Genomic DNA, 21,886 nt, shown 5'->3' on the forward strand with positions numbered 1-21,886 from the left:
TATATATATATATATATATATATATATATATATATATATATATATATATATATATATATATATATATATATATATATATAACTTGTACCCACTTAGTACGCATAGAAAGGCTTGTAGTGTCATTTTACTTAACTTCCATTAAAGAAGGAAATATAGGATTTTCTAGAGGAAAAGGCGAACTTTTCAAAATAGAACTTACAGCTTACATCACTTTTACATATACATTTTCAACAACATTTTACATCTTACTCACATCACTAAAATCTTATTAACTCACCAGCTTAATTGTTGATCAACTCTTTCAAATAACTTGTATTCTCAGGAGACTATTAGACAGGTGCTCGTGCTGGGGATTTAGAATATGAAGCATTTCAGCTTCAAGTCTTATTTTGTTATTTGTGTATGAATTCTATGTTTTGTGAACACACTTTGTAAACACTTTCTTTTGAAATGAAATGGTTGTTTATTACTTGTTTACCATATACATATCTCGTGATACTTGACATGACGTCCTCCACCACCGAACGTTTCCGCCGTTCCGGGTTTGGGGTGTGACAAGTAGTATCCCCTCTCGTGGGCCTGAGGGCTGGAGGTTTCACAGCGGGACATGCTGCTTTAAAAGCAGCCACAAGCAAAGTCACCAAACATGAGAGATCGTGCATGGAAAATCAACACGTGTTCATACCATTTGCATTTGATACGTTTGGTTTCCTCGCACCGGATGCGGTAGAGCTTCTTAAAAGAGTACAACGAATCATGCATATTAATGTTATATCTCCTAGATCTTCGGATGTAGTCTTTAAAAGAATTAGTTTTACCATTCATTAAGGCTTAGCGGCACAGCTTGTTGCCCGTTTGCCATCTCACTCATTGTATGATGACAATTGAACTTTTAGTTTAATGAAATCAAATATCTTAAAAAAAAATCAACAGATGATCAATTCGTAAATCAAGAAGGAACTGATTTTGAAATTAACAGATCATTTAGAGATGAAAGAAAAAAATCGATTGATTAAGAAAACTAAATCGATGATAAAATTTGTTTTACATTTTCTGGAAATCGACGATCAGATGCAAAAAATGAAGCCGATGCGTTGTAGCCGGAAAGGCGGAGATGTGTGCGTTGTAGTCGGAGGCGGAGAAGTCGGTGCATACGCTGGAGCTGGTTTCAGGATCGTCGGTCAGAGATCGATGATTCATCCATTCAGCATTCGCAAGAGCGTGAGGGAGACGGTGGCTAGGGCAAAATCCATACACGAAGGGGATATGTGGGTTTCTTTTCAAGTTCAGGCGGACTAAACAAGTAATTTTAAGAAAACCATGTATATGTGTCAATTTTTTATTGGCTTGTAATTTATGCCCAAAATATTTATTTTCCATAGAACGTGATTATATATATACTAGTGGTGTACCCACGCAAAGCGGCGACAACGAATATTTTTTTCGACGATAAGTTTCTTTTTTGGTAATAGTTTCCATTCATCAATTAATTTTCTCTCGTTAGACTATTCTGGTTTAAAAATAAAACTTTCTTATGTTCGTAATGATAGGATTGTATGACTCAATTTTTTGAAATATATGGGTCGTAGAGGCGTGATATCGTTGGCAATCATAAGAAAATCGATAATGTATCAGGAAGAATTGTAGTATTTTTTGTGTTTTAAGCTTATCGTAATATTGTTTAGACCATTAAGTAATTTATAAGGTAGATTTTATTAAAATTCTATTTGAGAGAGCTAATAAATTTAAAATGTGTTTTATTCCACACTCTGCAAAATAGAAAGGGATTTGTGTTCTATCATCCAGACTATCGATCTGTATCATGTCTCTTAATTTAGTCAATTATTCAAAAAAAAAACATCAAAACTTTACTTTAAATGAAAATATTTTACATAGAATTGTAAACAAATATGAAGTTGTTATGTCAAATAATTGTATTTGCTATGAAGAATGAAGAGGTGATTGTAGTATTTTTAATAAGAAACAAAAAGAAAACTTAAAAGCATTATATTTTTCAAAATGAGATATCAAGAATCATAGGAAATCTCAGGAACCACCTTTTATAGTTGATCTAAGTTTAAGAAATAATACATTTATATAATAGTTTTTATCACAATATCAAATAAGAAGTACAATAATATCTAACATCATGTAAGTAAAGTTAAAACAAAATAGATATATTTGCTATGTTTAGCTAAACATTTCGATCCAACTACAAGTTAAACCTTAAAGTGCTTTAGTACTTAGCATGTTCTCGAGAATCAATTTAGCTTAACATTGTAAGTATACTATGTTCCTTATTTCTTTCAAAATCCAAATACATATATTTTGATCCAAATTTTATTTCGTCACCAGTGAGTGATGTCTAAAGTTTTAAAACAATGTCTCAAATTACATACTCCTAGCAAGATGCCTAGAGGCAAAAAGGTTACATAAAACAAAACAAAGATTACATAGGATCAATGCACCAAGAAATCAAATTTAAAGGCCAAGTTATTCCGTCTATTTTTGACCCAAATAAACATTGTTTGTCTTAAAATGTATTGACAGATGCCTCCAACAATTGATTTACATCTGTTGTATGACGAATATTAATTCCAAACGAAACTTGAATACTTACCAAGGCTCGTCCACAAGCAATAACGTTTTTCTTTTCTTTTCTTTTCTTTTCTTTCTTTCTTTCTTTTTTTTTCTTTTTTTTTTTTTTTTTCTGTTGGACACAAATCTTGACATTGCACCCTTTTTCTGAAGGAGAACTCTTTCTACCCCAGAACGCATCATGCCTCTTGAAATTAAACAATTTTCTTGGGTTCATAACAAAAATAAAAGCTTATTAGACTAAAGCAAATAAATGGTATTTTATTTAATTTAAAGAAATCAAGAGTTCAACTTCCAAATGCACATAAATACAATACCAAATCCTTACCTAGGCTTTAAACTTTTAGATGCACGCTTTCAATAGCCAACGGAGGAGCAATTCATAGGAATTCCTCGATTCATCGCATGAAAAGATTAGACAATACTAAATCAGAAAAAATCTTGCAAGCAAAATTATTATATGTAAGAATTTGAAAATATGGAAGGCTAAAAAGGATCAAGGTCCTGAGGAAAAGACTAAAAAGTTGTTGAAGTCTTGGCTCTAACAACTACCGCATGTATTTTAAGTATTTGTTTTGTCAACACATGAAAAAATTTATAATAACTAAGTAAAAGGACCCTCTAGCTTAAACCAAAATCATGTCAACCTGTAAAAACAAATTTATTCCAATAACTTAAACCAAATCAATCACAAACAGTGTTTAGTTTGATGAAATGTAATGAAGACATAAATATAATCATAAAACTTGGTAATTCGAGCACCAATCCCTATATTGTATTACAATTCGAAAGTAAACTTGGAAACATTAAATTAATCACTAACCAATGGAAGGGAAGGCAAAATGGCATGATTACAAATAATTTTGAATTTCATAGTTCTCGTGATATTTTATGGAACACCTACAATGCATGAAGAAACGTTATATTGTGGGTATCAAAAACTCAAAAGAGATTGTATTTAAGAGTATAAATGTTCTTAAACCTTCAGAATGTCAAGATACCTGAGAAGTTGATAGCAAATAATTGTCGAATAGCCATTCAAGTAAACTTAGAGACAAAAGTGAGCAAAGAAAACAAACCATCTGCATAACCAATTGATAGTTTCTGTTCTCAACTTTTCCATCTGTAATAAAATAAAATTGTTTACTTCATCATAATCACATAATAAAGAAAGAAAGATGTGTAAAAATCGGATATGTTACCTACATGTCGGCGGCGATTATTTTGAATGGAAAAGGCGACAATGATGAGAGAACTGTTTAGTGGTGGTTGCGTTGATGAGTACTGCGGTGATAAGCGTTGATGAGTGGTGGTGGTGGTGGGGGGGGGGGGCGGGGGGGGGGGGGGGGGGGCGGGGGGGTGGGGTTAGAGCTCGAGTTAGGGTAAGGAGAGAGTGAGAGTGATGGATCGTGGTGGGTTCTCGTTCCCGGGAAAAGTTTTGCGAGAGCACATAGTTGGTGGAGACGGCGATAAAAAATGGCGGGTGTTGCAAGGTTGGAGACTGGGTGGTGGTTCACTGCCTATGGTTGTGAGGACGATGATACGGGGGAATCGACTTAGGGTTTTTGATATTAGCTTAAGGGAAAAAGTGAGTGTAGAGGGAAACGTTATGTTGAATGCCTCTTACTTTCTGAAACGAAAACGGAATGTGTGTATTGATTAGTAAGCATTAAATGGTTGTACATATAGCGCGTGTTTGGTACGGAGCTTTTGGAAGCGTTTGGGAGCTTCTAGCTTTTAGCTTTTGACAAAACGCTCTAGTTTAAACAAAAAGCTTCGTTTGGCAGTACGAGCGTTTAGCTTTTAGTTTTAACAAAACGCTCCGATTCTAAAAGCTACTTCATGTAGCTTTTAACAAAACGCTCCGGAGCTTTTGAAATCAATTTTCATAATTACCCTTAAAAATATATTTATATATTTTTTTATTTATAATCAATTGTCTTTTTATGTAATTTTATATATTTCAAAAGCTGCCAGCTACTTTTGCCAAACATTCATATAACAAATAAAAGCTACAGCTTCCCGCTACCAGCTACCAGCTACCCACTACCAGCTAACCGCTACCCGCTTCCAGCTAACAGCTACTTTTGCCAAACACGCCCATAATGTATGACATCTCTTAAATTTATATTTCAAGAAATGTCAAATATGCTATATATATATATATATATATATATATATATATATATATATATATATATATATATATATATGAAAAAGTGAATACCCTTAAGGGTATATAAGACTAGGTAACCACACATTAAAACTGCATAGTTTTGATAATTTGTTTACTTGAAAAAAAAAACAATTTTCTAAAACAAAATAACTAGGTTTCCTTATTCACTGATACCATCGAACACGATTTATCCTTGATTTTATAATGATTCTATGATCATCGATTGTGAAAAAGATCGACTACACCATAAGCATTTAATAGAAATCGCAAATCACAGAAAAAGAGAACTACACCAAAAAATCGATTTCACACACTCAATTCACAGAAAACGATTTCATTAAAAACGATTTTCACAGACTGAATTCATAGAAATTAGGTTCGATATGATCTCGAAAATATAAACCTCCAACGTTTTTTTTGAATTACATACAACAAGAATACAAGATATTGGATTAGATCACAAATGTTTCAATTCAAAGAAACCCCCTGTTTTTTGGTTAAGAGTACTTCCAAATAATTTATCTAAAACTTATTTATCAGACATTGATAGTATTTTTGAAGTATTTCTAAATTTTAATATTTATGATGATTGTTTGTAGACTTTTCCAAAATTTTTATAGTGACATTGTTGTTTTTAGAGCTTAACATTACGGCTGGTTACCGATGTTTCTGAAAGGTAAAATATCCAATGTATTTGATTATTTTTAGTTTCTCATTCTTGGGTTAAAAATGTAACCTTGCTTCAATTGTGGGTTAAAAACAAAAGTATGATGTCATTTTGGGTTAAAAATGTAACTTTGATTCAATTGTGGGTTAAAAACAAAAGTATGATGTCATCTTGGGTTAAAAATATAACTTTCCTGCAACTGTGGGTTAAAAACGAAAATATGTTGTCATTTTGGGTTAAAATGAAACTTTTCTACAATTTTGGTTTAAAAGTGAGAGGAAGTTGCCATTATGGGTTAAAAACGGAACTTTTATGCAATTATGGATTAATAATGAAAGTAGGCTATTATTTTGGGTTAAAAATGCAATTATTCTGCAATTGTGGTTAAAAAATAACAATAGGCTGTCAATTTTGTGTTAAAAATGAAAGTATAATGCTATTATGGTTATGAGTTAAAAGTAAATGTAGGATGATGTTATGTGTTAAAATGTAAAAGTAGTATGACGTTCATGTCCATGATTATGATTAGCGTTGTTTTAATCTACACATAAGTTTAATGGTTTTTCACCTTGTTGGACCATTTTGCCCCTGTCCCAAAGATGGTATGTAATCCTCAAGAACTTAAGGTTTGGGAAGTTCAGGTCACATAAATAATAGGACCAAAAGCAAAGAATCTCAATTGCTAAATTTGATTAAAAATTATAAGTATACTACTACTTCGAATAAGTATGAAAAGTGGGTTTCTATTTCATCTTACTCCAAAAAAATAATACTTTAGTTCTATACATTTTATATCAACATATACATGGTCCATTCACTATACAACAACCCAAACTTTTTCTGGAGTTCCTATAATGTATTCTCATCAATTCTTCAGCAAAGAATCTCAATGACAATCTTAACCCTTCATTCCTTTCATAATTTTCTTTCTTTCCTGTAAAGGGAAAGTAAAAACTTTAAATTTATAGTTATTAATGTGAAATAAATGAAGAAAAGTAACACTATTGGCAAGCCTAGGCATTGTTATGCTTTATGCGAAAAATCCGAATCTTGGATCCATCTTTTTTATGAATCAAACAATTTCTACAATATGAATCAATCAAGTCATTCACAATGTCATGTGATGGTCAAGAACAAACTGTACCTTTTAGAGCAACTGGCATGTTCAGAACCCATAACTGTAGGATAAAGTTCAAGCTTTTAGAGCAATTTTGCCTCTTTTATCATCGTACATTAGACTCCATTAAAAAGTAAAAAAGTTTTGATTTTGACATAAATGCCCTCATCAAGTCATCATCATTATCATGTGTTTAACTTTTTTTTCGAATGAAAACGTAATATATACATAAAAGTTCAATACATATCAATTGAAGGCAAACGGGAAACAAGCTGCGCCGCTAGCCCTTTTTGGATGGCAAAACCAATTCTTTTGAAAACAACATTTGTGGATCTAGGAGATATGACATTAGAATGCATGACCCGTTGGACTCTATTAAGGAGCTCTACCGCCCCTGGTGCGAGAAAACCAAACAGTGGCCAAATGGAATTGTATTATTATTAAAAAACAGCATCCAAAACACATAAATTAGATATTATAAAAGATAGGTGGGGTCAATTTTGTCCTAAAAAGAAAAAAGCACGCTTAGTTCTAGTCAAGAGTCAAACATGTATATGATGTATCAAGAATTATTTCACTGTAGATTTTTTGACATAAATAGAGGATATCATATCAATATCTTTATGTATTTTCCTATTACATATTTGAATGAAAACAAATTTAACCATCACATACGTATTATCGAGTAACACTCATTTATATTAAAATAACCTTTTCACCTGCTTTTTCAAACTTTTTTAGTAAACAAAGACCTCTTACTGATTCATAGTGCAAATTTATAGACACATTTATCAACCAAAAATTCAACTGGTTATGGCATTGACCTAGAGACCAAATTTAGCTTACCACTATTAAGTATCAAATTACACGATCAAAATAACATCATTAAATGTATTTCAGCATTGATTAATTTGCATTAAGAAACAAATAGGCATACTGGGATAAAACAAAGTCACTCAAATCAGCAACCTCCGTAAGAGCTTTCTTCCACAGGTTCATGTTGTCATCTGTTCATCGTGAACAGGCTTTCACTAGTCAGACATAACCAAAAAATAATCTAAAATTATTGGAAACTGAACCATATTGACAAAAAATTTCACTAAGGCAATTAATCAAATACATGGTATACAATCCCATAAACATTTCTCTGAAATAAGATGAATATATAGAAATCACCGGATATATAAACCCGCTATCGATTAAACATCTCAATATAAAAATATAAAATCAAAACATTGAAGAGAATTGTAATCGAGATTTAGAAAGAAATCATGATTGTATGAATGAAAAGTAAGAACACAGAAAGTAAATATTAATCAGATCTTATATTGATGAAGAACTGATTACGAGCTTAAGCAGAGAAAACTTGCGAATGATTAATGAATCACTCGTGCATTCGATGTCTCTATTTCTAACCTCAGTCCCTATTTATAGGAAACCTAAGTGTACAAAAAATATACTAAGTACTGAATTATACGCTTCGCACAAATGAAGACTTAGTAAAATAACTAACATGCGAAACTAAAGAAACAAACACTTTGACTTTTACAACATCTAGTCTCTACATTCTCCCCCTTTGTAAACAGTCGAAGCTATTCAGTTTGGGAGATTCTAAACAGATGAGTGCATTGTTCTTCGGATTTATAAATACCAAGTGATTATCTTTTTAAGCTCTTTCCTGTCTCCATCATTATTCTTCGTGCAATTATTCATACGAACAATGAAATTCGTATATTGCGAAATGGTGTATCTTTCAATCTCTGAGACTTTAAACAAAAACTTCTTAGGCTTCCCCTTCATATCTTTTCCTGCGAAAACCATGCCAAAAGCTTTAAGGCATATTTCTCCATCTACATACTTTTTTAACTCCGTTTGAGGCAAGGTTGATTCCCAAGAGACTGTAACTTTTCTTCCAAGGACTGATGGAAGTTCTTCATTAGTCAATGCCAAGCAATCATAGTAGTTATCTATGAATATCTTGATATGTGTGAAACCAAATCTGAACATATCAGTATCATATCCTTTCAGCTTGTTTTCTTCCATGTCTTTAAGAATAAATGCCACTTGAATGAGATCATTTAGATTCATCAAGGGAAAATAAGCAATGGTAAAATCAAATGCCTTGTTATCTACACGAACCACAAAATATCAAAAGTTTTGAAGCATGTTCTCGAACATAACATCCTTCTTGATTGTTAGAACTTTCTTGATTTTCATTTAAGACCAAACTTCCTCTTGATCCTACGCAAGTACAGCATGAAATCTGATCTTCAAGTAAGTGTATTCATCAGCATTTTCAAAATTTTCACTTATCTTGTACTGCGCCATAATAAACATCATTTCGTTTATTGGAAAATCAAGTTGGCTTCTGTCTGAGTTTGCAACATCATAACTCCTTCTATGATTTTTCTGAAACTCGTACAAGTGACTCCCCAAAACTTTAGATTCAATAGTTTCGAACGAGTACAACTTCGTAGGATCACCTTTGTTCAAAGTTGGTGGGTCACTTGCTCTTTGCCTTAGTATGCTCTAAATTTGCCTATGTTTTTCCATTTTAGCTTCAACCTCAGCTTTCTTTTCTTCTTTGGACTTTTCAATAACCACCTCTTTGCCTTTTCCAGTATCCATTGTTTGAGGTTTCGCACTTGAACTTCCTCCTTCAGTTGAACCAATTATAATTCCTTTAGTGATTGGCTTCGTTGTTACTATTGTTGAAGGAATTGGTTTCGTGATTACAGGCAGAGTTGTTTTAAGCTGAGTTGAATGAATCTTCCCAACTGTTTTCGCATCCTCTCCTTTACTTCCTTTTATTTATCCCCCTTGCACCCCTGTGAAAGCAGGCGGGGCATTCTTTGGCAAAAGAGAAGTAAAATTGATAATCGGGGCCAACGCCTTCTGGATAGCTTGCTCTAAAGAGTTGACTTTGAGGGTTAAAAATTCCGGAGTAAGAATCGTTTGTTGAGAAGGCTGCGAAACACAACTTTTTAATTCAGTGGCTAACTGAATTAATTTTGAAAACTGCTCCTTATTCTCTTCATGCTTGGCTTCGATAATTTGAGCAGACAGTTGATAATCAGTAGCAAGCTTAGTCAGTGCTTCAGCAATAATATCAACACGTTTTTGTACTTCCAAATTTTGCGAATTAAGGTCTTGAAGCTCCTTTGCAATTTCTTTCTTTAACTCCTCAATTTTGAAGTTAACATCTTCCATGACCTTCTTTACATTTTGTACAAACAGAACATGTCGTTCTTTTGTAACAATTTTCAAATCGTTTATAACGCCATCAAACAATTTTCCTTGAGCTTGAATGCGAAGCTTATTATTCTTATCGGAATCATCAACTTTAGCAATGATGCGTTTCTCTGCAGCTTTGATCATAGATTCAACCTCCAAAGCCGATATAGATGACTTTGTACCAGCATCAGCTTGTGATTGAATAATGGAATTCAACTTTCGATTCATGATTTTAAATTGCTTACCTGACATAAGCATATGATCAGGTATTTCCTCCTCCTCTGAATCAAAGTGTATGGCTTCAAGCATTCCTCCAAAACCTCCTCCTTCGGTTTCTTCATCAGACTGAGCTTGCAAAGTTATAGGTTGTGGTGTTTCAGGTGATTGAGATGGGAACAATGTAGTAAAGGGATGTTTTAAAGGATGATCAAATATGGATAATGTGGTTGTGCTTGTATTTGGATGAGAAAATGGTGGTAATGAAGTAGATAAGTTGATTGGCATTATAACTTCAATATTCGTGATAGGTGTCCCTGTATTAGATACGTTATCAACCTTATCAGAAATAAGCTCCTCCTCTTGAACTGACTTGTTTTGAACAACTTCAAGTGGAATGGATGTGGTAGTGGAAATTTGCGAAGTAATTAGAAGAGAAACATTTACCATTGTGGAAATGGAAACAGGTTGAGTCTCTGGAACCACTTCATCTTCTGATGATTCATTGCGAATAATCATCTTTCGTTTCTTGTAGAGCTTTTGAGTAATATGCTTCACAACCTCTTGAGCTCTTCTTCTCTTTGAACCAGGAGAAACAGGAGCCGAAACGTCTCTAAACACAGCCCCCTTACTACTCACCTCAGTTTTGCGAATAGTAGGAGAAGTAGTCGTCACATGTGATGACTTGCGAAGCTTCTTTAATACCCCTGACTTTGTTGGTATAATCTCCTTTTTAGTTTTTGGAGAAAGCTCATCTTTCTCAACCGTTTCAGCCTTTGATACTTTTGAAGATTCATGTTTTTCTTCCTTTTGAGTTTTCTTCTTCTTCTTTGAGGACTCAGCACTGACTTCAAGTAACACTCCAGTTCGCACATTAGGATTAAACGTTTTCATGTAGCGAACTAACACCTTGTGAGTAGAGGACACTTTGCGAAGCATTGCATCAGGAATTCTTGCAACACTTGTGAAGATATTTTCATCATCTTCAACAACTTTTGGAAACTGGTACAAAGAAAATTTTGCAACTTCTCCTTCTTCAGGAACTTGAATTCCTTCTTTTGTGTATACTTTTTCTAAGATCAAACTCCAGTACCTTGCACAAGAAATCCCCTTATCAACACTTGTATTTTCTAGGCTTTTGTTGAACTCCTTCCAAAGCAGAGTTCCATAATCGATATTTAAATCATAGTACAAATCCATTCGTCCCCTGTCTAGACCGACACTCCTTCTGGTCAAACATCTTAGAAAGATACCAAATAAGAAATTCCAAATACATGGTAAACTGGATTTCCTGAAATCACTTGTCTTTTCAAGAGTGGGTTGATGTCCCATCTCATTGAACATGAAGATAATCTGTGAATTGGTGGGTTTAAAGAACGGTGGGTTATGAGGAATGTTCAGGAAGTCCATCAACATGTTCTTGGTAAGACCAACCCTCTTGTTATTCACCAGATTGAAAGTGATGACATCAGTTGCATAGTTGTATGACGCAGTTGATGCCGCCATTGACAACCAAGTCATAGGAACTGGAAAAGAACTGAACATTGCAGTTGATAATGGTGACCTTTTTAGTGCAACGATCAACATCTTTAATTCTTCTGGGTAGGATGAGACATTAGGATCAACTTGGTAGTTTGTGCTTTGAATCTTCATAAGAGACTGTGAAATAACTTCATCGGTGTTGGATTGAGTAGCAGCCATTGTTAGGGTTTGAAGAAGATGAAGAATCAGAGAATTTGGGAATTTTTTTTTTTTTGAGTTTGATCGCGTAACCGTATAAAACACTCTTGAACCCCCTTTTATATGTAACCCTGATTGATTTGAATTTGAAGCGGGATGCATTTAATGATATCTGACGTGGCACCTTGAAAATCGGACCATTACTGCGAAAAGTTAGCCATGCGTCAAAAAGCAGTTGTCACGTCGCCTAGAAAATCTCGTCGAAACACAACAATCAGCAATGTTACATCCCCAAATCTGTCTCTGAGTTATCCCAATTTAGATGCGATAAGGTAAGAGTAAGAAAAATTAACTTAAAATGAAGTTGAACCCAAATCCTTGTCAATTGCGATTTCGCTAAATTCCCTTAATTGAATTTCAATTTTATTGAAATAGTTTTTGAAGAAATCTCATTTTCATGAAATTCTTTTTTTTTATTAATTACTCATCCTGTCGTCTGATGTAACTATCCAGTGAAGAGAGAGAAGGGAGGAGGAAAAAGGGGTGGTGGTGACGGATGGGAACGCCGCTCAGTACAGGTTGTGAATTTTCTGAGCTTTCCAGTCGTTTTTTATAAATTAAAACGACACAGTTTTAATTTATGGGTACCTAGTATTATATACCCATAAGGGTATATTCACTTTTCTCATATATATATATATATATATATATATATATATATATATATATATATATATATATATATATATATATATATATATATATATATATATATATATATATAGTTGGTAAAATACTTTATATACGGTTTGTGGTGCAAAATTAAACTTATAAAACTCCATAAAAAATATATACAAAGCCTAACATAAGATCTAATTGAGGATACATGAAACATCTGATTGAAAATTTTATGAATTTTAGGCCTGATAACAAAATTTTGAGCCTTTTTCATAACCATATTTTTACTTTGAGCTAGCAATAGTAAAAGCTATGTTTATTCATGTATAGTAACCAATAATCATATGAGATAATTCCATGTGTAAGTAGGGTTTAGCACAATACTGGATTTCAAGTTAATTTTATCTTAATGTTTTTGCTCGGTTTTAGAAACCCAAAAGTAATTACTGTTTAATTTCCAATTGAAGACATTTTTTCACCTTCTACCACATCTATTCTGGATGTTCTTATTTTTTTGTGATAGTTTTTGTATGTTAATTTTTTTGTTTGTGTACTTATCTGTAGTAGCTTGTGGTTATTACTTAATACCTTTTTTATGAATGTAAAGAAGTCTACAAATTACTTGAAAACTGAATGTACTGTTTTCGTCTTCGCTTATTAGTTTATATCTATAGTTTTAATCGAACGTATATGACATTACTATTTACAAGGAAATGAGGTGATCAAAGATCATGGTTAACGTGTTCGGTTTTCAACATTTCCTAATGCAATTATATCTATTCTGATTGTTTCCTCCTGTTCCCATTTTAAAAATTTGTTATTTATTGTTTTTAATTTTTTTGAAAGGAGATACCTAGTTGCTGCATTTTGTTCGTTTCTGTTTTCGTTGATAAGGAAATTGTGATAGAAAGGGCCGATGTCTCCTTTAACTATTCCTGCAGCATGTATAGACTATATATATATATATATATATATATATATATATATATATATATATATATATATATATAGGGCCGGTCCATTGCTATGCGATGCCCGGGGCAAGACTAAACTAATATTAATGCCCATTTGTTTTTACCGTGCGATACATAAGACACGTACAACAAAATTTCTTAAAACAAAAGCGCATCGACTAGGTAGGTGTTTAGATCATGGTAATATGACACTTTTCGAAGCTACTTTGTTAGAGACAAGAGCCAATTTGTTGTTGAAAGGTGGTTGTTTTAGTAAAGGTTAAGAGCTATGTAGGACTTTTATTTGTATCAGAACAGTTATTCTTAGCCATATGCATTCTCAAACTTTGGCTGCTTAAGAAACATTAGTAAAATTAGTTAGAATGAGGAGTAAGATACCAATCAAGATTGAGTTCTATACATTAATCAATAGATCAAATAAATTTCCCTGTAACATAATCTAGAGGTCTTGGTTTTACCATTATAAAGCATCAATTAGCATAAAAACACCACCATACATAAGCCAACAGTAAAGTTTCATTCCTATTATGCTTTTCAAGTTACTAACTTATTATAAAGTTAAAATTGGTTGATTGTTCTTTACAAAATGACTATGGAGGTATTGAACCACATTTGAGACATTTATGAGTTAAATTCAGTCTTGGATTTTAAGTGAAGAATAAGGAAGATATATTTTCAAGTTCTAAAAGTTCATAGATTCATTCGAGGGTTTGAATTCATTGATAAAGAAGACATAGTACAATCATATATATAACACAAGTAACAATCTGAGTCACACTCCACAAATAAAACCAGTAAAAGAAAGTAGAAGAAAAATAATTATCAACTACTAACAATCAAAAATCAAAATCCAATAATTGAAATCTATCACGAATATCTATCAGGATTAGATAGAAAAATAAGGGGATGGAGTTGAGATATGTCTTAATATGAATTGGAGAAATTCAGTTTGGAATAACTGGCGGTTTATAAAAATCCCATGAACAACGGACAACGAAATCCCTACCGCAATTTCGATCATAAGATTGTTGACAAAACCTATAATCCAATAATTAGTGATTGTAAAATCCATGAGGATTTTTTACCCATCTCCTCGTCTTCTTTTCCCTTCTCCTCGTCTTCTCCCCATCTCTTCAACTTCGATAATTTTTTGAATTCCTGCTTTTAATTTTAGGTCTACCCTCTGCTTTTCAGTGTGCAAGACTTTGTTGTTGACTTCTGTAGCAAATATTGGGCCCAAGTTAAACATACCTATGACGATTGTTTACAATTAAGTTCAAAAAACTGACAATTATTTACAATTTTGTGGTTTTACCTTGGTAGCCGGTCATTTATTGTTTTTACTCCGGTAATCGGTTATCAACCGAATATGAGTGATTTTCACTGATTTTCACATATGTAATCAAAATTTAAATTAGTCCAATAGAAAACAGAGAAAATGAAAAACCTATCCTAATGACTTAATTACTTTCACTAAATAGTTAAATAATAGCATTTAACAAATATAGCCAATGAAATAGTATGTGACTGAGAGAATTACGGTTTCACGTAAATTTAACGAACTACCGTTTCGGCCTAATCGAATTTAATAACATACATTTTAAGGGTTATGGGCTAAGGCTTGGAGGCCCGTCTACTGTTTAACGCCTCATTAGCCCAAAATACATAAAATTGAAAATTTCCAATTAGTTCATTTCGGATTAGATCATTTTCAATTGTTTGGAGGCACCATCTTGCTTCACCTCCTCCTCCTCTTGAGAATTTTCTCTTCTTCTTGGAGCTTAAAGATCCCTCAGAATTTCTCTTCTCGCCAACTTCAACCTTGTTGGTGGCTCTACTCTTGATCATCTCCTCGACAGACTTAGCTGCCTATATTACCGCCTCAAGAGTAAGTGTCTGGCGTATTGGCACAACATACTCCCATGGTAGTCCCTTCGTATACTTATCGAATTTCGTTAGTTCGTTGGGAACGATGCGCAAAGAAAACTCCATCTTGTCTGTGGAAGCATTAGTATACTCGTCAATGGACATGTGGCCCTTCTTCAATGTCAGAAATTGGTTTTCTAGTTCCATCATGTTTTGGGCTGAATAGAACTTGCGTTTAAAGTGGACGAAGAGCTATGTCAATGTCTGTTGTAGTGGCTCATTGGGGCTTATGGTCTTCCTCAAGGTATTCCACCAACGAACAGCACCACCTCTAAACAAACACACTGCATAAGTGGTTTGTAGCTTGCCCATGCAACCACACGTTATGAGAGCTAGCTCCATTTCAAAGATCCAGTATGTAACTCCGATTGGATCTGCTTTCCTCGTAAAAGTTTATGGTTTGCAAGTTGTGAAGTCTTTGTACTTGCATCCATTTGTTTCAATCCATTCGTCTTGGTTATTTCTTCAAACCACTGGCGGTTCATCTTGGCCAACGGTTCTACTATAGTTTCGTTCGTCTGACTGACCTTTATTCAGTTCAGGCTGTACAATGGGTACAGTAGGTTCATCCCTATTAACCAATATTTGCCTCATCTCCTCCCTTTGTTTTGCCATCGTAGTGCAAATCACTGGTTGGGCTCCTGCCATCATGATTGACTAAGGTGCAACTGCTACCTCTGGTGCATGCTCAATCACAGATCACTGATTAGCATTAGCATTTCTGAATCCGCTTCAAGTTCCCACCATGTCGATCTATACACCAAATTAGATGATGTTCGGTGTGTAGTGAAGGGAATTTTGATAGGGGAAAGCTTTATTTATGATAGACATATAAATCTACTTATCATTCCAAAAAGTTATATGCCAATTCTAATATCGTAATTAAACGTTTAGAAATCTGAACACATAAAGTTTCCAGATCCTGTCGGCAACAAGCCATAGATCCAATCAAATAACGACATCATAAATCATCACAAATCATTTAGCACGTAAAAGCATTTTAGGCATCTTCCCTAATTAAGCTAGTGCTTGTGTCTATTCAGGTGTACTTCCTAAAATATCATAGAAACACTCCTCATGATCATCCCTTATCATTCTAAGTTTAAGTCTTGAAATAAATCCTTATTACTAGTTTGCTTAAACTAATGCTCTGATACCAACTGTGACATCCTCAAATTCTAGGTCATTTTAAAACTTTTATTTATGCTTATTTGAAAATTAGAGCATTCCTTTTAAAGAATAATATTCCGTAATTTACTCCCAGAAAACAGGATGAATATTTTATCAAAGCATTTCCAAAGAATTGTATTTTATTTATATTAGAACCTTGGGATGTTATCGGCAACACATAAACATAAGCATAAACATACCTTACATTCATTTACACTAGTGATTTACATCTCCTTTAATCTCTCAATTTAATATAGCTTCGTATCAACACTTGTGATACAAATAAGCTGAGTGGGTCAGGTTGAGAAACCTGATGAGTACATAGGGTTTTCAACCTAAAATAATAAAGTTATTATGTTTCATCATCAAATAGTTAACCCAATTACCCAACCCCATTATCTTCTTTATTTTTTAAGAGTCTACCCTAAGAATCATCTATCACTCTCTAATTCTTTCCTACGGATTTTCCGAAGGAATACGCACGAAGTCCATTACTTCCATAAACAACCACTAAGTCCATAGTTTTCGATGTTCATCTATAGGGCACTAAATCCATAGCTACCAAGGGGTTTTTAGAGTACATATGGTGAACACATCGTTCACAACACCTACAGTTTGCAAGTCTGCTAGTGTTCCACTGGACTGTCTAGAACAGTCTGTTGTTTTTATCTATATTTAGGTAAATGACTGGTCCATCACGAGAGTCATCACTTCTTATCAACTTTCATCTCTCATCATTTATATCATCTTTCATCTTTCATCTCTCATCTCATCTCATCATTAATCTAACCATCTTTACCCATCATAATTATACGTATAAAATACATTTACAGTTTCAATCGAATAAAACATGTATATTTTATTCATCCAACATAGATATCAAGAAGAGATATCTTCAGAAAAGTCTGAATATTTTGGGCAAATTTTTAATAAAGTCCTAAATTTTAGTTTTTGAATAAAAAAGTTCTAAATTTTTCACATTTTGAATAGAAAAGCCCAAAAAACCAGCTAATTTATTCACTTTAGCCCTTTTTGTTCTGTTTAGCAGGTCATGGAACCAAATTGTTTTTTTTTTTTTTGAAAATAATGAGACTTTTTTGCCGATTTCTTCAAAATTTTTATGTAATGTTTAAACATATTTTTTACGTATCTATATATCTATTTTTACATATTTGTGTATTTTTTATGTTTTTTGTATGTATGTATTTATGTATTTTTATTTATTTTAAATGTATAAATGTATTTTTTTTTTACTTATTTATATGTATTTTTAACCATTTTACATACTTTTATGCATTTTTATGTGTTATTTTTTTATGTATTATGCATTTATATGCATTTCTATGTATTTTCAACTATTTATATATTTTTTAAAGCTTTTTATATAGATGTTTATGTATATTAAATATATAAACGTATATTTTAAGTACTTATATCTATTTTTATGTATTTTACATATTTTTTATGTATTATGTATTTATGTAAATTTTTAAGTGTTTTATATAGATATTTTTGTATGTTTACGTGTTCTAAATGTATAGACGTATTTTTTCATATTTATATGTATTTTTTTAAGTATTTTAGGTTTTTTTTGTGTTTTTATGTATTATGTATTTATATGTATTTTTGTGTATTTATGTATTTTTTTAGTTTTCTTATATAGATGTTTATGTATTTTTATGTATATTAAATGTTTAATTGTATTATTGTTACGTGTTTATATATTTTTTATGTAAAACTAATACAATTAGACATTTAATATACATAAAAATACATAAACATCTATATAAGAAAACTAAAAAAATACAAAAAGATGCAATAATATATATAAATACATAATATATAAAAAACACATAAAAACACACAAAAAAAATGTCAAATACTTAAAAAAAACACATACAAATACGTAAAACAATACGTTTATACCTTTAAAATACATAAATATACAAACATCTATATAAAAAATGTAACACCGTGAATTTCAAAAATAATTTTTCGCAATATAAAAAAAACATTTCTCATTTAATTTCATAAAAACAGTAAGTTTCAAATTCAAATTTGTATCATACAAATCCCAAGATCACATAACTACATCAAAGTCCCCTGCGTGTGTACAGATCAAGCCGGCGCCTTCCCACGGTCATCGCTAGTACCTGCAACAACAACACTAACATTGTAAGCACGAAGCTTAGTGAGTTCCCCAAATACCACATAAAACACATATTAGCCACTCGAGGCTATAACTCTATGGGTCCGTGCACCCAACTCTGTGAACCCTCAGGTTCTAACTCTAGGAGCCTTTCGGTTCCAACTCTGTAATCATGCACAGCATAAATCACATAGAAATAATGCAGTACAACATATGGCATACACATAACATACATACACTAACACATAACTCTGATTACCTACTCAAGGTAAGGTATAGCGAGAAGACTCACCTCGCGTGTCTCGGTATCTCACGATCCCTGGAAATCCCTTGTGCTCGATCCTCCGAGCTCTAATCCTCCTATAACATCACAAGACTCTAATTAACACTTTTTATCTCTAAGGTTGACTATCCCTAAAGAAGTCAACACAGGTCTACGGTCAATGGTCAACTTTGACCGGACTCGGCGAGTGCCCACGGCAACTCGGCGAGTCTAGACGTTCTCACCAACTCTCTAGGATTCCCTTTCTACACGTCGAGTACTCCCTCCTGACTCGACGAGTTTCACCTGGCAGAAATCGCGGGGCCACCCCGACTCAACTCGTCGAGTCTCAAGAACGACTCGGCGAGTCCCAGCTCGACTCAGTCCACTTTTGACAACCCTCTCTAACTCGCCCTGACTCACTGAGTCAACCCCTGACTCGACTGGACCACTCACTGGCCGGTCCAAGGCAATCTTCAAGCTACTCGCCGAGTCTGCTCATCGGACTCGGCGAGTCCATGCCATGCAATCACTCAAACTTGCTTCTAAGGTCAAATCTACTCCAACAATTCATAGATCTGGCCCTCCTAGACTTATTCACCACGTAAAGCCCCAGACTTGGTGCATAAACAACCTCTATATGACCATATATGAAGAATTATCAACAAATCTCACCACTCAAGGTCATAACCTCCATTGTTCTCTATAAAGCTTGATGAATGAGGCTCTCTGGACCTCTATGGATCCAGATCCGAAGTCTCATCACTAGCATGGGACTATTTGGCCATACAATCAACTCAACAAGGTCACAAGAAACCCTAAAAGCAATTATACTTCACAAAACAGGAGATGAGCCGAAATCATACCTTTAGATTGAAGGGCTAAGCTTCAAATCCACCAAATAGCAGTCTCCTTTGCCTCCTCTTGGCTAGAGCCTCCCTCTTCTTTGCTAAACAACACACAAATGTCAAGAAATGCTTCCTTTCTCTCTCAAATCGCTAAAGCACTCTAGGGTTTCTCTCTATAGACTGTTGGGTGCAAATGACGGCCATAAGGCCCTTTAAATAGGTCCCAAACCCGAGAAATTAGGGTTTCATTAGACAGCGTGGACTCGCCGAGTCCATATCCTGGACTCGCCGAGTCCAGACGAATCCCGCGTCCAGAATCGCGACCCTACTCGGCGAGTCTGAGCTCCAACTCGCCGAGTCCCCTCTCAAAATTTAAAAAAATTCAAAACAATAAAATACATGGAAATCCAGGCTGTTACAACTCTCCCCCACTAGAACTAGACTTCGCCCTCGAAGTCTCGCTCTAAAAATAGCTCCGGATGCTGCTCCCGCATCTCGCGTTCCGGCTCCCAGGTCATCTCTGATCCCTTCCGGTGTTGCCACTGAACCAACACCAGAGGTGCCTCCTTGCTCCTCAGAACCTTGATCTTCCGATCTTTGATGGCTACTGGCCTCTCGGCATAATTCAGGCTCGCATCCACCTGAATATCCTCTAATGGAACTACTGCCGACTCATCGACAATACATTTCCTCAATTGCGACACATGAAAAGTGTCGTGGATTTGCCCCAACTCTGCTGGCAATTCCAACCGATAGGCTACCCGACCTACCCTCTCAATCACACGAAATGGCCCAATATACCGGGGCCCCAACTTGCCCCTCTTCCTGAATCGAATCACTCCTTTCCAAGGAGAGACCTTCAGGAGAACGAAGTCGCCGACCTGAAACTCAAGCTCGGACCGGCGTCTGTCTGCATAACTCTTCTGTCGGCTCTGGGCGGTCAATAACCTCTGCCTGACCTGCTGAATCTGCTCTGTCTTCTGAAGCACGATCTCTGTACTGCCCATCACTCTCTGCCCAACCTCTCCCCAGCAAATGGGGGTCCGACACCTCCTACCATACAACAGCTCAAAGGGTGGCATACCAATGCTCGAATGATGGCTGTTGTTGTAGGAAAACTCTGCCAAGGGTAAATATGCATCCCAGCTACCCCCGAAATCCAACACACATGCTCGAAGCATGTCCTCAAGCGTCTGAATCGTCCGCTCACTCTGACCGTCTGTCTGGGGATGATATGCGGTACTAAAATGCAATTTAGTACCCAACTCCTCATGAAATTTCTTCCAGAATCTGGAAGTAAAGCGCACATCACGGTCTGAAACAATCGAGATCGGTACCCCATGCCGAGATACCACCTCTCTCACATATAACTCTTCCAACTTCTCTGCTGAAGAACTCTCACTGATGGCAAGGAAGTGAGCGCTCTTCGTCAACCTATCCACAATCACCCAAATTGCATCAACTCCTCTGGCAGTTCTCGGCAATTTGGTGATGAAATCCATAGTGATCTGTTCCCACTTCCATTCGGGAACCTCCAATGGCTGCAATTTGCCATGCGGTCTCTGGTGCTCGGCCTTAACCCTACGGCAGGTCAAGCACCTCTCAACGAACCATGCGACGTCCCTCTTCATACAGGGCCACCAATACTCTTTCCTCAAATCCAAATACATCTTCGTAGCCCCCGGATGGATCGAAAATTTCGACCGATGAGCCTCCTCCATCAAGGAAGTGCGCGTACCACCCACAAACGGTACCCAAATCCGACCCTGAAAAGTCATAAGCCCTCGACCATCCGTAACGAACTCTGAAACCAAACCAACAACCCGTTCCCTCTTCTGCATCTCTGGCTGCACAGCCTCGGCCTGTGCCCCACGAATGGCATCCAATACCGGAGCTATCATGGTCAATCTCAAACATACATTTCGCAAGGGAGTGCTCTCCGCCCTGCGACTCAACGCGTCAGCCACCACATTGGCCTTGCCCGGATGGTACAGGATCTCACAATCATAATCCTTGACCACATCCAACCACCTCCTCTGACGCATATTTAGGTTGGGCTGATCCATCAGGTACTTCAAGCTCTTATGGTCCGTGTATATCGTACATCGAACCCCATACAAGTAGTGACGCCAAATCTTGAGGGCGAACACTACTGCCCCCAACTCTAGATCATGCGTGGGATATCTCGTCT

The sequence above is a fragment of the Lactuca serriola genome, chromosome 3 (genome assembly GCF_051521515.1).
Source record: "Lactuca serriola cultivar US96UC23 chromosome 3, Lser_US96UC23_V15, whole genome shotgun sequence".
Taxonomy (NCBI): Eukaryota; Viridiplantae; Streptophyta; class Magnoliopsida; order Asterales; family Asteraceae; genus Lactuca; species Lactuca serriola.